This window comes from Physcomitrium patens, chromosome 20, assembly GCF_059467195.1.
Source record: "Physcomitrium patens ecotype Gransden chromosome 20, ASM5946719v1, whole genome shotgun sequence".
Lineage (NCBI taxonomy): Eukaryota > Viridiplantae > Streptophyta > Bryopsida > Funariales > Funariaceae > Physcomitrium > Physcomitrium patens.
Window position 1 is genome coordinate 11,280,478 of NC_143429.1, and position 9,010 is coordinate 11,289,487.

Here is a 9,010-nt window from a genome sequence, read left to right on the forward strand (position 1 = left end):
TTTTGATTTTTCTTTGCAAGTTCTAATCCTAATTAAAGAGCTTTGAGAAGTTGTAATTTCTAATTTGATTGTCCCTTTAGTGAAAAAATTTACATACAAATTCCACTATAAGTCTTCTAAATATTAAAAAAATTCAGCCCAATTCAATTTATAAATTTTGAAAGGAAGTCTAAAAACCACACTGATGTTACTTACTTATCAACTTAAAATTTGAAGCAAATGCGCTAGTAGTGATTTCTCTTTATTCAATTATTAACTTCTACTCAAAATTGGTGTGTGACTTGATCTTAAAGTCTTCTATTACCATGCCAAATTTCACCTTCATCCAATTAGTACACCTTTAGATATCATAGAAATCCTACCTCACCTCAAATTGCCAATTTCTAATACCTTCTTATATCAAAACCCAAATATCTATTAATTATACTATTAAATTGATACAAAATTTTATATGCACTTAGCACATCTAATCAACTAAGTATTCTCAAATTTTGAATTATAGATGTAATACCAATTGTACGAACTAATTGAAAGTGCTACCTATAATTTTATTGCATAGAATCCAAATCACCAATACAAACTTTGACTTTGAACAATGATTGCAAAATCATTTCAAATCTTCTATAAACAAGCCTTATATTTTTGGAATGAACTTAAAGTTAGCTCATGAATTCCAATTATCAACTGTAATTGTCGTTTTATTTATTCTATAAATTTCTTTCAGAATAAACTTGTATAGGAGAATTCGAATACAAAGAAAGACTAAGCGTATGAGCTTTATTAATTAGGATCACACAATAAACTACATTTTGAATCACTAAAATACCAAAAAATACTACAATGCTTCATTCTAGTAACAATACTCCTTCATCAACTGATAACAACACTGTGCAATCCTGCACTCTCAAAAGACCGTTCAAAACTCAAAAAATTCCATCCAACACCAGGAATAACAGACTTCACTCCAACCAATCTGGATTCACAAAATTTCTGTAATCACAGACTTCCTTTGTCCAAAACACACACAACTCTCAATAAACAACAATCATAATCTTCCATCCATAATCAATCTTTCAATAACTTCTTATATAATTCAATCACATAATACTCCAATTACATAATGAATAACTTTTAAATCAATCTCTAATTTATTCCCAGACTCACTTCTCAGTATTCAAAAACTATCCATTATTCTTCAACAACAAAGAAAACAAAGAAAATAAAGAGGTAGCACCAAACTTAACCCCAGCTAATGACTATCATAGTCTAGCATCCCAACAAACTTCTATATTTCCTATATAATTGCTATTGATTTTGAGATCCTAACCATAATCTTATAATTAACTACTTTTAATAACTAAATCAACCATCTGTCCTCTTGAACTGACTATTCTATATACTATTAATCTATTTTATCAATATCTTACAAAAAAATCTAATATCTATTCTACATAGCCCCACTCCTATCTGTACAGCGTCCTCGCAAATACACAATTGATTCCTACCTAAAAACTACTTAATAAAACTCTACAAAGTTACTAGTTCCTCTAGTCCATCTAATTAATCAATTGCTGCATTATCGAATGTAGATTCTACCAATTCTGGTTCCAATTGCAAATCTTCCTCCTCTTCTAATCCATCCATCGGCTTTTTTCTCAACTAGTTTGATAGATCTTCATTATACTCACCCAATATACAAACTTGAGCCTCCAGTTTCAAGATCTAGGCATTCCAAAGTTCCAATTGATGTTGTTGCTGACTCATCCATTTTAGAACATCTTCAATTAACACTTGTGACTAGCTTCTCACTATTAATTCTTCCATCAATTTTACTACCTCAACTTATAAAACTTCAAGTTTGGACCTCAATTTCTATATTTCACATGTGGATTGATTACTCAATGTCTCTTTCTCTTTCGTCAATAACTCTACCTTGTCTCTTTCTGCCTGAAATTAGCATTTGAGTTTTTTCCATTCTAAATCCCATGTCTTGCAATTCTGAATCAATTTATCCTATTGTCCTTCCATAATCCATAAGATGCGTTCTTTTTCTTTCATCCAAGACTCATATTAGTGAACCCATTTCCGCTCCAATACCAGCTTGGATTCTCTAATTTCTTTTATCATCCAGTCTTGCTCTTCAATTCTTTGATTTTGCTCTGATATCACCTTCTTATTATCGTCTAAATTCCATTTGCTACTGCCCTCTACATCCAATGCTCCCACCATACAATATATTTGTGAAATGTGCTTCAATAAAGCATTCTTAAGACATATTCCTTTGGACAATCGACCCTGTGGAAACGCTAACTGATTAATATCCATGGAAATTGGGATTTCATTCTCCTCCTCCATTGCTATACAAATTGGAACCCGTTCTGATTCAATAATTGGAACGACCCCTTATACAACTGTATGACTTGACTCCCAAATTTTGTGTATTACATCCACTATATTGATATTCTGTGCCAATGAATTTCATTCTCTCTGCGGAGGCACTGACACTCGTACAAGACTTTCTTCTACTGGCGGTGTTTAATGCAATGTGTGCACGATCACAGCATACATATAATTAGAACAAAGTAAATAAGTAAATTTTTTCAATTTCCACTTGGCTCCTACCTCTGCATGAATATGAGTGGCTACGTATGCTGCCTAATTGAATACCATCCCTTCTAATGTTCCTACTGCTGCATACAATAACCATTTGGATATATATGTAGAGTATTGATACAATCCTAACCGCCTCACCACAAAACGAAACCATTTCACAAGTTCTAGTGAAATTGCCTCATCACTCCACCAACCTTGACTCTAATCAAAGGCTGACATACCTCCCTTGAAATATCTTCCTGGACTGAAGTTGCTTGAGTCATTAGCTCCTATCGCAATCTCTTCGATAGCAAGAAATAACACCTTTTCTAGGATTGCTCCATCAATCCCGATAATTCGTCCTTGTACCATACTCAATCCATCCTCCGGGTCATAGTTTGCGATATATTCCTCCACTAATGACATATTAATGATGGTAAGCAATCTGATAGGTGTAAAAACTAGAACAACTATGCATTCCAAAAGTCTTTTAATCTTTTTGGCATTATCGTGTTGTGATTGGGCTACTATATAAAAATAATGTAATTATATACTTAATATATAATTTATTAAGTAACATGGTGAGAGCCATGTTAGTAGATTTTAGTTGGTTGTAGAATATAATTTGATTATTACTTTGAGAAGAGGTTGTTTAAAAAGATTACTATAGAATTTGTATAACTTTAATTTCCTTTTGATAGTGGCTTTTAAGATTGGTTTTGATTGATAGTAACTTCTAAATATTTAGAGTCACCTTTGTTAGACATTGATGACATTTGAAAACTTATTTTGGTTCTTTTATTTGGTATTTAGAGCATAAATTATGTAAATCTTATAAAAAAAAGGATTGAAGAAGGATTTTGGTAGCAAAAGGAGTAATTAGGGCACCAATATAGATGAATGGAGATGAAAAATAAAAATCTCCATTCTTATTGGTCAAAAATCATGACCAATGGGCTTTGAAGAGGCTGTCCGAGGCCATATTAGGGATTAGGGTTAGTTTCTCGAGGCATTCGAACTTTGAAGGCTAGAGTCAGAAGGTTTAGGTTTTTGGTTAAGGTTTTGGTGTAAGTTTTGTGTCATTCGGGGTTTTTATGAAGAAGTTATAGGCGCTCAAAGTTAAGGTATTAGTTTTTGTCCTACTATCACTCTTTTAGGCATAACACACGCGTACAGATGGCAATTGAGGATCGGCGACTGTGACTAGAGAGAGCACTTTTGCGGCTATACTTTTCACATACTGCTTACTGGATTCTAAGTTGCAATAAAGGAGTTATTGGATTTTGAAGTCAATACATGCAATCTAAGGGTAGTAAGTAAACCGATTTACTAGTGTTTGTCTCTTGAGCTATATCTTGAGCAATTTGACAAGGTTTTGGCTCAAAATTTCAAGGGATGTGTAATTTCATGTTAGTAAACTTTGTGCATAAGTTTTATGACATTTAGAGTTCGGTTTTTGAGATATAAGAAAAATAGTTTTTCGAGTGCTTATAAATTAGGGTTTGGAGTGTCTGCTAGGGTTTCTTAGATGCCAGAAGTTCGGAAGTGAATTTGTAGTTGTTTTTTGTTGTGGTATAAGTTAAGGGTAAATTCTACCTATTTTGTAAATTTGAAACAAACTGAGCAATTAGATCAATAGTTATGATTTTCTAAAGTTCGGGGCAAAAAAAATCCTTCGCGGGAAAAATATGTTTTGAAGGGATTTTGTTATATTTGGAGTTTTATACAAAAATAAAGGAGTTTTGGAAGCTAAAAAAAGAATCATATAAAGGTTTAAGGTACACTCTCTACAGCTAGATACTCAGTGTATTATCAGATCGCAAATCACGCCATACGATAGTGTCTAGTAAATCTCCAACTTCATCGGCTCCATATTAGTAACGATTATCACAAAAGGTGGTTTTGATGTACGTCAAGCTCTTACATTTCGTCCATTGTCCTCTTTGTCTATAGCTCGCTTTGCACTTTTAATTGCCATGATGCTATCATTGAGTAATATCAAATCATTGGCATAAAAATCTTTGGACGTAGTTTACTATCATAGTAACTCTTCCTCCATTTTTGAGTTGCTTCCAAGTGGAAAAGAGCTGTAGCTTGTATTTCATCCAATTCTTCCAATTTTTCCAACCAAAAATGTAATGACTCTTTGTCACTGAGTCGTTCATCCAAGGCAATCCATAAACTTTGAACCTCCAACTCGATGGGTAAAATTACCTCTTGATCGTAAACTAGTTGAAATGGAATAGAGTTGGTAGTTACTTTATATGTGATGTGATATGCCCACAAAGCCACAAAGAGTTTGGTCTCTCAATTGGTACCCATCTCTGAAATTGTCTTAGTCAAGACCTTGCACAAAATTTCGTAAGTCTTTTCCATTTGCCCATTAGTACGAGGATGATATGGAGTGATTTTCCAATGCTTAATCTCATATGTGTTCATCAAGGTAATGGGTGCCGCAATCACTAACCAATTCTTTTAGACACCCAAATCAAGTTATAATATTCTCATATAGAAAAGTAGCCACCATATTCGTATTATCATGGCAAGTAGCAATAGCCTCTGTCTATTTTGTTAAATAGTCCATGGTGACTAAAATATATCGCTTCTAGCCAGATTTTGATGTTGGTGCGATGGGACCAACAAAATCAATATTCCATTTTTTGAAAGGTGCTTGTGCGAAGATTGGAACTAATGACATGGCGAAAGTACCTGTGGGTCGACAAATTCATTGACAGGGATCACAACGCAAATAAATTGGTACGCAATAAAAAATATTGTGGGCCACCAATATCCAGCTAATAAAGCCTTGCAAGCAGTACTATCTACCGCAAAGTGACCACCACATCTATCTTGAATCAATGCTCTCATACCTCCCTTGCCAAAATTGGTTTGAAGGAGGACCTTCGTATCCTTTAATACTATCTTTCCATCTTTTCAGCAAATAACTTCTTGCTGTATCATGTTATTAAATTCGTCGCAATCCTTCCTAGTATGTGAAGCATCATCACACCAAATACAACTTTGTATATACCCTTGTTTTGAAACATTCTTCAAATTATTTGTAGAAGTATTTTCTTCAAGTCTTGTCAATTTGATTTGAAGATCTCGCATTCCTCATATAATTTCTTCCATTTCCATATCTCCTTTCTTTGGTAAAGATGTTGAAGGTTGAATAGCAGGCATCGTTGGTCATGTTGTATACATTGAAATTTTAGGTGCTTGTATTGTTTTTGGAATATTACTCCTATCCTTTATTCTTTCTTTTTTTACAAGCAAATCCACTACACTTTCAATATTTTTCCACTTTATTCTCAATCCTACATCTTTTTCTGTGTCTTCAAGAAGCAATTCCAATTTCTCTTGTAATTCTCCATCAGTAGCTTGGAGAAATAATTCAACCTTGTTTGGTTCTAATGTCAATTTTTCTACCTTTGATAATTGAGAGTACTGCCTCTCAAACTCCCTTAGTAGCTCAGTTGCTTATAAATTCTTATTAGGCCACTCAATCTATTCTAAAAATAGTTTCTTTGTAATATGATCAATGTCCTTTAAGAAATATTTATCTTTTAATGCATGCGAAAAAATCTCCCATGAATTTTCATAATGATCTATAATCGATGTAATATGTTTTTTTATCTCTGGTATCGTGGCAAGTCCAAATAATTCAACCATCTTCTTCTCAAAAATCCGATTTAATTCCATTTCTCGAACATAACATCTTAAATACCTTGAAATATCCCTTCCATCAAATTGATCAATTTTATTGACCACTGCTTGTAATGCTTTGGTTGCTAAAGCTCCCTTACGATCATTACTTTGCTGTTGTTGCATAGATAATGATAAGGCTTGAAACATACTAGCAATGGATAGATCCATGCACAAATCTTATCCTTTAGAAGAAACTCTACGAGAAACTCCTTCAAAATTTTTAATCTCGTTCTCCATAAAAATAAGAATAAATATAAAAAAATTTTAATACCTCTTGCCTCAAACTTTTACATCAGATTCACCACTAATGTTGTATTATGTGAAGTCTTGCTTGAGAATACACCGAGCACCTGATTGTGGAAGGTAAAAGAAAATTGCAACAAAAGGTCTAATTAGTTGATGACCTCAAAATTCCGCTCGGATGTCAGCCAGCCTCTCCTTATCCAATCTGATGCCAACTTCTAGCGCCGATATCTCTTTTCTCTATTGTTCGATTGCTTCCAAATTTTACTTGCATATAGAAAATCAAGCCTTCTAATGATCAAATTAAAAATCATTCTGATCCAACTAACAGATTATTAGATATCTAACAAAATCTCACTAGTCTTTAAAATCCTAAATCTCTAGATCTTAGCTCACAAAACCTTTATATGTATCGATCTAACTATTCGATTGACCTCAAACCTCTTATACACATTTACAACAAGCATATCAATAAGTCTCTAAATTTTTATTCATAAAAATGCTACAAAAATCACAAAATCCAAAAATTTGTAAACCGGTTTTATTTCTCAAAGATCTAAAATTACAAAGAACATCACTCACTTTGAAAATCCCTCAAAATCCAATACTGATCCAAACGACACGAAATCACCTCTCTAAAATCCCTCCACAAATTCGCCCCTCCCTTCATTTGGCTCTCCGATGTTCCCCCAAATCCCTCCACCTGTTTGTCCCCTATTCTTCTGCCTCAATCTTCTCGAATTGGTCAGCCGATGGAACAACTTACTCCCCCATAAAGTCCAATATCCTCTCGCCTTGGACTTCATACATTGGTCCAGCTGACGGAACAACTTACAATGGAGCCAAAGCCTCCACATTGGAACCTCATTGGATTGCCAATCGAGTCAGGTCTCATATTGGATAAGAGGCCATAATAGGACTTAGGTTGGATGTCTCTGTAATTGCATCAGATTGGCCCTTCAAATTAAGCTTACTCAACATTGAATTAGTCCTTCTCCCTTCTACTAACTCATGTTATTGGAATTAAACAAAGCATTTTATTACTGATAAGTATGCCCCGACTGACTGCGACGGGGTGATAGTAACTCGCCCCTGAATATTGGCACTAGAATTAGCCGCTACTACTAACATTCAAGATAACTAAATATTAATAAAAATCTTCTTTCTTTGTATTTTTACTATATAGTTGTGTTACAACACAATATCCACCTCCCCCTAAACCTGTGTATCTTTTGGTATGCACCAATTAATCTAATTGTTGTTCGACTCATAATATATTTTTTAAGTCTTCGTCCAATCTATCTTCATCATCTTTACTATCCAGATCAATTTCATCTCCTCCTTGAAAAACATCTATGTCTTTATTATGGTCTTTTATATTTATTTCTGAGTATCTTTGTTTAAATATTTTTACTCGCTTCCCTGCAATTGGTATTTTTAACCTCGTTCCATTTAACTCTCGCAATGAATAAGTTGCATTATCATGAACACCTGTTACAAAATACGGTCCAAACCATCGCTTAGAAAACTTTCTTAAAGTATTGTGTTGATTATCCTAGCTACTATCATAGATCAAAATCCAATTACCTTCTTCAATTGTTTTAGGCCCCAATTGCTGTTGTTTATCAAATCGCGTCTTGTTTTATAACCTTGCTCTTTTTAACCTTTTCAATGCTATAAGCACATCTTCCGATCTTTGCTCTAATTATCGAATTCTAATAGCTAGAAGTTCTTCTTTTGTCAATCCATCTTCCCGTAGTAGCACACTCCAAGTAAGTACCTTTTTCTCAACTGGCATAATTAGTTTTTGACCTGTCATAAGTTCAATAGACATATATTCCATTATTGAGCTATGAATTGTTTGATCAGTCCATAATGCAAATGACAAAAATCGTGGCCATTCTCTAACCTTCCCATTACAAGCTTTAACTAATTCTTTCACAATCGGTGGGTAACCACATTCACTTTTTGTATTTCCTTCCGGATTATAAGCAGTAGTCAGTGATAGTTTAATTCCACATCTTTCAAAGAATTCACCAGCTTCTTGTGCATTTAATTCTCCATAATCTACAGTGATTTTTCCTACACATCCATAGCGGCAAACAACATCTTCAAGCAAAAATCTACAAATTCCCTCCGTAGACTTTGTTTTCAATGCTCTTCCTTTTACTTGATTTGATAAATCTTCACGAGCTAAGACCAAATATCTCATTTGCCATAATCCGCTTGGCATAATAACCAAATCAACAATCCATTTAAAATGAATAGCCAGAGAATACGTAGGATGAAGACCATCTCGATGTTGTATATTAGAATACGCTTGAAAAATTTTACACGACTGTACAAATAAGAGTACATCTCGATATATATTTCTCCAACAATATTGTTTCTTGAGCTTAGCAAAAGTAGCCCAAATTCTTCTATGTCCTACCCATAAACTATCATGAAATCCCTTTAATAATTTTTG